The following is a 10,578-nucleotide window of genomic DNA, read 5'->3' on the forward strand; positions in this document are numbered from 1 at the left end:
AGCATTTTGTATTAATGTCTAATATTAATTAGAAAATACTATGGCCGCCATAAAAATATTGTAGCAACTTTATTTGGGTAAAAACTACAGGTGGTGTCCTGGCTGTGTGAAGTTGCCAGTCTTCTCTGAGGAAGGAGTGGGAGTGTTGCATTGGAGGCAAAACCAGCAGGGCCTATTTCTCTTTATCTGCTACATCAGACCTTACTGGCCAGGCACCTAGTGCACTCAAGCAGACACCTGCAAGGCTGGAATTTGTCCTGTACTGGCCAATAGCTCACTGACACCCATCCTCAAGTTCCTGGGTGTAAATGTGTAACAAGGTCATTGGCTTGGTCATGTGAGCAGAGGATATCTACTGACCTGCAGTTCTCCAGAGCTGTGTGGGGAATTGCTGCAGTTGGAAATTTGGAGAGAAAATCAAGGGTAAAATAACTGAACACTTTGAAAAAGAAAGAACTCAGAGCACAGGAGAACTACAGTATACAAATACAGTAAAATCAAATCATCCTTGTAGGGCTTTAGCGGTAAAATAATGATTGCAAGTTTTTTTATTTTTGTGTCCCAAATTGGGAAACTGCTTCTTGACTAGAAGGCCTTCTGAGGTTTGTGACTATCAAGCACAAGGGTGTGCAAACTGGTCAGACCCATTACCTTGGATGGTAAACTGGTCAGCATTAGCCAGCATTTTGATTTCACATCTCACATGGAATCTGCATCAAAAGAAGTTCATGAATTTCTTAGTAGGATCACATGTAAGGAATGTGAAAGCTCCTCTTGTACAGTAGTTTAGTTTATTCACTTTGTGCCTGCAGGGCCAGCACTAGTACACAGACCATTTTTGCCAATTGTAGTTGACAAGAGAAAACTGACAACTGAATTGCAGTTGCTAAATGTGCCACACACACGGCCAGGGTGTCCTCGGCTTGCCATGCACGAGCGACCCCTGTAGTCTGAACCGGCCCTGCGGGCTTGCTTGTTAGCTGCCTAAGACCTGCGTTGTCCTCCGACGCTGTAGCTCCTGGGTGGCTGCATGGTGAGTCCGCAGTGTGTAAAGAAGCGGTCGGCTGACGGCACACACTTTGAAGGACAGCATGTGTTCATCTTCGCCGCTCCCGAGTCAGCGCAGGGGTGGGAGTGGTGAGCGGAGCCTAAAAATAATAATTGGGCATTTCAAATTGGGAGAAAATAACCAAAAAATAATTGGCAACAATTATTAAAAAAAGGGGTCTGCTTCTGTCAATAAGTAAATACACACTTACACTGAATTTACTGTGCTTTTTTTCAATCAAACAATACAACACAACTAAACTACTTTTCATGCAATTCAGATGCCATTGTTTCTGGAATGGTTAGCCTCAATGAAGAGTGAACAGTGATTTAATTTTGAAAATAAAGCAGGAAAGCATTTTGCCCTCACCTATTAAAAATCCAGTTAGCCTGAATTCTTTACATTAACTAAAACAGAAGGGATAAGCCTGAAGCAATAAATCAGTGTAATTTGTTTTTGCAAGAACTACCTACAGAAGGAAGTAAAAAGGCTTAGTTACTGGTCGTGCCTCACAAGAAAATCAGAAGTGATTAAAAACATGCAGTTACTGTAATCCATTTACTTTTTAAAATGTGGTTGTAATAAAAATAAAAAGTCATTATTTAGTTTTGCAAGCATTTTTTCTTGAGATTAAAATAATTTGTATGCACTATACAAATAACCCAGCACACAGACTGTTGTCCTATATAAGTTTAAAGACCATATTCATCAACATTTGTATGTGTTTTAGCAACTAAATCTTTAATCTCTACTTTTAGTTAATGCATGGTAAAATGACTGGTATGGAGGGTGACAGTGAACCATAATACTTTACCACACTAACCTTTTAAGTATGTCAGTAACATACAACACTATGTGCAGAATAGTATAGAAGCACATTTAGCAATTAAATGAACTGATGTCCTGACAGACAGACACCCCCTTATATCCCCAGAGCTTCATGACATTGGAGAAGTGCTTCTCCAGATTTATAGAAAATGTGAATTTTGAGATGCATGCATATGATCACCTCCATAATATAAGGCCCTTAATACAGTACAGTGATATTGTTTGATTTACATGTACCATTGTTCTGTTGTATATGCAGCCCCTTTCACACCAACAGGCCCTCCTACCTGCGTCCCGACCTGAGACAAAATGCATGATGGGCGTTCATAAGCTGACAAAATATGTTTGATAGATGTAATGTTTGACAGAATACACCCTGCCTGTGTTTATTTTGTATTATTATTATGACTGGTAGTAATATTTAAATGTATTGTGTATTATCATTAGTGTAGGTGTGTGGCAGCACGACAGGGTGACAGCCCTATCAGAGGATGGGTGAGTGTTGTGTGGGAAGCATTGGGTGGCAGGGAGGAAGTTGAAATTCTTCCTGTATGCACACATGGGAATGTGGCTGGAGTCGTCAATTGAATATTAAATGATTAAGGCTCCAGCCACAGGTGTGTGTGTGTGTGTGTGTATATATATATATATATATATATATATATAGTCACCTTTTTGCTTGCCACACAGGCTCTCACGGGTTCTTCTCCCTTCCGAATCACGACTCAACACACAGGATTCTACTGAAACAGCGCTCACGCGCACTTTTAATAAACACAAAATGAAATAAACACAAAACAAACACCTAGCTCCTATTTGGAGCACTCACTAAACACAAACAGGAACCTAACTATCACGCAGGACGGCTAAACCGTTTACCTGCCACAAACATTCAAAAACACACCCTTACACAATACCTCAATACGACTGCTCACTCACACAGTCGGGCTCTTCTCTCAGCAGCAGCCTGGAACAGACTGGCTGCCTCTCTTAAATACCCTGCACCTGGCTCTAATTTACAATTACCACCAGGTGCAGGGGATTACTAAACAATAAAACAATTACCCAATTAAACCCCATAACACCCAAATGTGCATTCTCACAAGGTTTTTAGCAGGGAAGGATTTTAACCCCCTCCCTGCTATCTCACAATATATATATATATATATATATATATATATATATATATATATATATATATATATATATATATATATATATATATGTGTGTGTGTGTGTGAACACTAGTGTGATCACAGTGTTAGTGAGAACTATTGTATTGTGAGAATTAATGTTGGTGAAGGTGAGAGTTTTGTTTGCTGTGGGGTTTTAATATGGGTGTACATAAGAAATATATTAAACTGCAGTATTTTAAATATATATTCTGTTTTATTCAAACTGTCTATTTGGCCGTTGTGGATTATTACAATCATCTCCAATAGGTCAAACAAATTTATTTAATGCATACTTTAACTGTGTGATCGAGCTGGCAGAGTAGATGTCCCTATTATCAATTTAATTCCACAATCTAGGTGCACAGTATAATAGCCAGTTCCCCACTGAACTGCAGACACATTAAAAAAAAGACAAATATTTGAAGACCACAAGGATCATTACCCCAACGTGCAACTTGACAATGTATCTGACTAATTTATTATTATTGGTAGCTTCTTGGATTTGATAGTTTTCACTTAAATTAGATTGGGCTCTTAAAGTAAATTGCAGGTCATGCTAAAATGTAATACCTGAATGCAGTACAATTTCGTAAGTGTTTAGTAAAAAAAATAAAAATCAATGAAACTAAACTTTAATTCCGTAGTAGTTCTATACTATTTATTATACAACTGGACAGTGCTCTCCCTTGGTTTTCTATGGAGCTGTTCTGTTATTACTGAATAACGGAACACAAAGCATAGCTAAGAAGACGACACTAATTGATTTAAAACCACTGCTTATTGAAGAAACGTTCTCAAAGTTAACTACAATTATTTTTTTCAGACAAAGAAAGGCATTTTCCTCATTAATAATGGAACTTCCTTGTTAATATAATGACCTTCCGGTCTCAGAAGTTTATGATAACATGCTTACTACATTATGTGGCAATACCTATATATAGTAATAGTATAGTAATACGGTGAAATGGAAAATAAAGGTAATAGTTTAGTTTTGTATTGTTTAATCTTATTTTTTAACAATTTAAGTGTTATGGATGGATTCTCTGTTATAATACTACTCTCCTCCCAAATATTACAATAAATGCTGCATCAAAATGCAAGCCAATATTAAAAAAAAATAAATAAAAAAAAAAAAAGCAGCAGCAGTTAGACTTGGACCAAAAAAAATGGAGTGTGTTTAAACTTTGCTGTGTATTTCCAGACTGTATCTATTAACGAGTAGATACACTGTGAGCAATGCAAACAATTACTTAAAAGAACGTGTGTAGCTCTGATGCTTTTATTAAGGAAACAGGGAAATGGTATTGCAATGTATGTGTCAACATTGTTTCACATCTGGAATCTCTTGGAAAATGTTTGTGCCACTATGAGGGAGACGTTCTATATCAGATTTGGAGCCAGGCAGAGTTCTTGCTGCAGGGAAGTTAAAATCCCTGTGCTTGTTCCCCTTGCTTGGACTGGTTACTTACTTAGGCAAGCCCACTTTGTGTGCTTGAGCCATCACCACACCGGTTTATACCAGGAGAAAGCACAGGTGTACTAATATATAAACGATGACCATAATAATAAACCTTTATAAGGGATATCCCCAATCGTTTTCTACTTTAACTTGTCCATGTTTTATCAGGCCATGTGACAGGGTAACATCACTGGCAAGGTTGTTTCTACCAGGAAGAGAGGCTCAGAGACAAGAAAGCTGCAGTGAAGCACTAGTGCGCATGTTTAATTAACAAAGACAGCAGTCGAAACAAAACACATTAACAAAACAAAAGGCACAAGGACCAAAACAAAACTTCTATACAAAAACTCAAGCACAATACATACAGGACAGCAACACGAACATCCACCAATGACGACATTAACATCTGCGATCAACCTTTTTATAAACCTGCGTCTCACGTGTTTTCTATCCACACACACACACACACACACACATCTTATAGTGGCCCTAATTTGAAAGATATTCTTAATTGTTCTTGACTATTGTTGGTTTCTTTCACATTCCCCAAGCATAGTTTTATGAAAACCAATATTGCTTTGTAAGTATGGCCCAAAGTTTCCTGTTTTTTTTTGTTTTTTTTTAAAGAAATATAGGAAAACACAAACCAAATCACTTTATCTCATTAGTTAACTCATAGTGATGTGCTATGCTGCTCAAAAGAACACTGTAAACCAAGAAGGGAAAGCATTGCAGTGAATATAACCTGAATCGGAGATGTGTTGAAGAAGGTAACCCATACTATTGTCAATATGTATAATGACTACACTTACAACAACTTTCAGTTTGTACTTCAGTTTTGTACTGAAGTGATCATTTAAGCCTGGGCTTTTTATTTGTTGATGTATATTTTATATACACAAGGATGTCTTAAAAAACAGTGTTTATATTATGGCTCAAAAGAACCACAGAAAAAGCAGTTTAGTTATGTGAGTATTTAATCTGAGATGAATTCGCCACTTGCGTTTCTTTCTTTCTTTCTTTAGTTAGAGGCTTATTTATTATTTAACATTTTTCACACTGGGTTAGCGCCATGAGATGTGTTACAGATCTTATTCCAATGTGGTCCCTGAAGTCAGAAGGCGTGGTCACAATACAGCACTTCATTCACACCATTGCGTACAAGAGCAATGTAGCAAATGTAAGTTATGTGTTTGAATTCATGTAGTGAAGAGATATTGTTTGCTTTTCTGCAGCAAAACTGTTCCATATGGTTGTGACCACTTAAGAATTATTTTGTTTTACCATATTGCTTGGGTTGGCTAAGTATAACCCATCAAATGAGTTACAACTTCCTTTTTCATTGTGTTTTTTTTATTTATTTCACATAAGTTTAATGTTTTAAATGTCAGATCTATGCCTATTGTGATTAAAAATTCATTATGGACTACTGTTACCCTCAAAAACATTAATGGTGACAATGTTTAGCTGTATCTAAATGTATAGTAATCCACTATCACATATTTAAAATGACTGTTGAATATAACATGTAGATGTTTAAATGTTATAGATATTAAAGTTAATAAAGGTTTGGTGAAAAAAAGGCAAAACTCTGTTTGATACTTGATACTACATTCCTAGTTTTGTTACTACTAGAAACTGCTGACCATTTTGCTTATTGAATGCAGCAGTGGCAGAAAAAAAAATTCTGTTGGAATTCTGGGTCTAAAGTTCAAGTAAAGGGAGAAAAAAAACCTTCTAAATCACGTCTCTTCCCCTGCTCCATGACTGATGTAAGCATTTTACAAAATACAAATCCCATTGCTTTTAATAAGTCAAGAGCAATTTCCTTTGGCCATCTTCATATCCGGCCTGCTTTTGATGTTACGTTGTGACTGGCAAGCTCCTTGGTCCTCAACCCCAATTGAGGGTTGAACAGGACTCGCAAATTGGAATACACAGGGCCAGCACCAGGTTTTTGTGCCCTCTCCCTCCCCCTTTTTACTGTAGCCTACTTGGTACACAATTAACAGAAAATAGAACACACACTTTACAGTTTATTTATTTATTTTTATTTTTTTAGATGTTCTTTTTTGTGGTCTTTTCCTTCCATTTTTGACATAAAGATTTGTGTTTCTTTTTATTTGGCAGTTCCAGAGGTTCGGCAGGTTTCATTTGTGGTTTAAAATGATATGCATTATGAGAATGAGACTACAAAACGCTTATCAAATGATTGTTGGAAAGTAAATGGGGCAGTTATAGAATGTCTTTATTTGGTACATTTGTATAATTTGTATGTTGAGATCAGCCAATAGCTTTTAGCATTACAAAGACCTGAGGACAGGAGCCAATAAGGAGTGAGAGAATAAGGGAACAGGGCCCAAGCAGGAAAAGAAAAAAGGGGGAGATCTGAAAAGTGTCACTGCACTGCACGCATACAGTTTAGATTAGTTTGATTTATTGAAAACTAAACATTTCAGCCCTAAAGCCTGCTTGGGTAGGATAGTTGAATAGAAATAGTAAATTTACTCATATTTGAAATTTAATTTCTGTATGTGTGTGGGCCCCTGCTCTGGTGCCAAGGCCCCGGGTGTTAGCTGTAAGTAGTGGTTAATATTGAGATGCTAGCTAAATTATGTAATATATAACCTCTTAATAATGCAGGGGATATCCAGAGCAAACCTATTTGTTCTGACATAGTGGTAGGCAAGTTTTAAAGGGGGGGGGGGGGATAATAGTGTCCTCAAAACAATAGTTACCTTTGACGAATGTGAACAGCTTGGACTATCAACAAGGTTTGGAATAGTTCAGTACCATCATACTGCTGATGAGATGTTAAATCAATGTCTATTGTAAGTGACTCTGCCTATAATGGACAGTTCACAGCCTACCTCTGTAAAGCCTTGTGATGGTGGTCCACTATGAAAAGCTCTACAGAAAAACAATTATGATTATTATCATTATATAGACAATAATAGTTTTTTTTTTTTTTTTTTTTTTTCCCCCTCAGTAAGTAGTGACCATTCAGTCATTTTGTATTGCAGTTTTAATGTGGTTTGATGATTTCCAATACAAGGTCTCCAGTGCTATTTAATATTTATTAACTGTTCATTTAAAAGCAGCTAGTGCTTAATCCATTACATTCCTTAAACATTTCATGCAAATGTGGTGCAGGCTACATAGCACAGGAATTTGCGAACTCCTGAGCTTGTCTTCTCAGTAGAACTCCCAAGATGGTAGCAAACCCCAGTAGTGAAGACATGAACGATTAGTGGCTGTATCCAGTGTTTACATGTCCTTCCAGGCCTCAAGTGCAATTTAGCTGGCAAAAGGATGTCTGACTAAAGTCAAAAGCAGAATATTATTTCTCAGTGCATGTTAGATCAAATTCATGTAATGAACTGCACTTTTAATAAAAATAAATAAATTAAAAAAACAAAAACGGTTAAAAGAAGGAACTCTAAACTTGAGATAAATAAATGATGTAAAATGTATATTAAGTGAACAAAAAAGGACATTCATAAAGTAATGTTGATAGTTCACGAACAATTGAAGAAGCGGATTATTATGGTGAATGTTATAGTTAATTGAACCAAAAAAATCTTTGAGAGGTGGATTGATAGTCTCAGGTTGTAATTAGCCATTAAGCCAGTAACAGATTGTGAATAAACTGTTACTCATTTAAATCACAAATTAATATGTATTGGTTGCCATTCTACCATTTCTAAATCTAATACTTAATATAAACAGTAATTATGTAATTTGGTGGCATGTATATTTTGCAGCTTTTTAAATCAATATAAATGTGTTCAATTGTTCTGTTTTATAATAGTAGAATTAGGCAAATGGTTTAATGAATTTTAAATCAACTGGAATTTAACTAGTGATGCTGCTCCACTCATTTCATTTAATTTTATTTACAGTATAGGAAACTTGAATCTATCTCTGATCTAAAATTGAATTTCTGACACATGTAATCAAATTAGTTAGCTTCCTTGTGAAACACTAAACAGGGTAAAACTATAAAAAACCAAGTAAACATTTTGGTACTGAGAATGTTTTTCTTTACTAAAAGAATGCGTTTTTGTTTGTGTGTGTGAAATAATGCTTGTGTTGTTGTGAGAGAGAAAGAGAATGTGTGTACATGTAATAAAAGCGTCCTGGCTGTTTTGAATAATGTTTGAGTCTTACACATGGCTCTTGGGAGAACAGCATTCAGGAGGTACACCATTAGCAGCCTGGGGTCTATTCCCTCCACTGGTTAATTAGTAAAACAGCCTCTGGTTCTCAGACAGATGCCTGAAAGAGTTGTCAAACCTGGTTCACTTGAGACAGGAGGAAATATCCCTGCTTCACCTCAGACCCATTACCCCTTTCTCCCGTTAAACACTACAGAGCTAAGAATGACCATTCAAACATCACCCTTGTGGTACACCACAGAAGAAGTGCAGTAAATTTACAAGCTTAGATAAACCCAAACTAACATTTATCCAAGCTCCACATATTCAATTCAGCCTGTCTGACTAAGTCTCTCTCTCTCTCCATCGCTCTCTCTAAGAGGAGCGTCAGATATATATAATATGTGGATAAAGAAATCTTTGATGTTGGAAATAGTTTCATTAACAACTCGCAAAAATGTAAGTGAGGGAGGGGTGAAGCAAGTGTATAAAGTAGACTAAAACTCCTAATGAGTCGCAGTGTTTCATTATGGTTCCCAACTATTTCTGCTTTAGAACTATTATGCTACCACCTTTTCCAATAGCTATCATTGTTGCTGAGGTTTCCTTGTTTATTTTCACTCCCCTACCCACTTAGTTCAATCTTTCATTAGCATTGAAACCAGCGTCCTTTAACTTAATGTACCTTGAAATAGTTTTAATATTTAGTTGATTGCTTGATTTTATTGGTTCACAACTGCATCCTGGTTCCCAGTCAATGCCTTTATGTTTTTATTATGTTTGTTGTAGTTAAATGTGCATCATTGTAGCAACACACAATTTACATTTTTAGGGTCTGTCAGAGATGTGCAACTGTATGTACACAAGAAAACAATGCATTTTAAAAGTTGTTTGGTTGTGGTACCATATACCAAGAATTAAAAAAAAAACCGCACGCACTGCAGAAACTGAAGGGTTGGGTATTATTTAATATTTTTAGGGGGGCACACAGAGTGGGCGGGCCAAGTCAGGGCGGGGGGCGCATCGACTGTCGCGTAAAGAGCATCGCCCGCGCAAAGTGAGAGGTACCGAAAGGCGGAGGGCGCTCAGTGCCCTACATGTATAATTAGTGTTATAAAATATATATTATATATATAGCAAAAATTTGGGACCGCAGTTGTGCAGCGTTTCTAGCTCAGTCCTCAGATGTCGAGTTTCCGATTCTGAGGAAGTGGCAAGCAGACTTCCAGCAGTAAAGTGCAGGGGAAAATAACAGGAAACTCGAAGTAAAATCTGTTTTACAAGACTCAATCACGCAGCTGGGGAGGTTAGTTTATACCTATCTTACCTACCTGATTGTGAGAACATGACCTCCGCTGAGTGACTACTTTGTTAGAGTGACCACCCGTCCCTAATTGGCGGGACAGTCCTGAAATGTAATGATCAAGTCCCGTTCCCGGGCTTCATGCCTCCGGGCCTGCATTTGTCCCCGAATTCATAGACACGATGAAATCTTACAGTTTAGCGTCACAGTCAAACCATAACATACCTGTTTATAGCGCATCATAGCACCGCCCCTGCCGCATTATTTTGCAATGCCGGACAATCGCACACTTGGCCGTTAAAACCATTAAAATGGTTTTAATATATATATATATATATAGGTATAGATAATGGCGCGCTCCCAGAAATATATAGATATATATATATATATATATATATAGATATATATACTGAGGTGAGTGAACGTATTTCCATGTCCATAAGGCCCGTCAAGACCCTGACTCTGCATCAACATGCTGTAAAGTGTTTCAGAGTGCTGCATTTCTGTTCTTTCCTGAGTTTCCTTCCCTTTTTAAAAATGAATAAACACACAGCACCAAATAACCCACAATAAAAACTACAAATAAACCTATTTGAAAGACAGGAAAA

This window comes from Polyodon spathula, chromosome 1 (genome assembly GCF_017654505.1).
Source record: "Polyodon spathula isolate WHYD16114869_AA chromosome 1, ASM1765450v1, whole genome shotgun sequence".
NCBI classification, from domain to species: Eukaryota; Metazoa; Chordata; class Actinopteri; order Acipenseriformes; family Polyodontidae; genus Polyodon; species Polyodon spathula.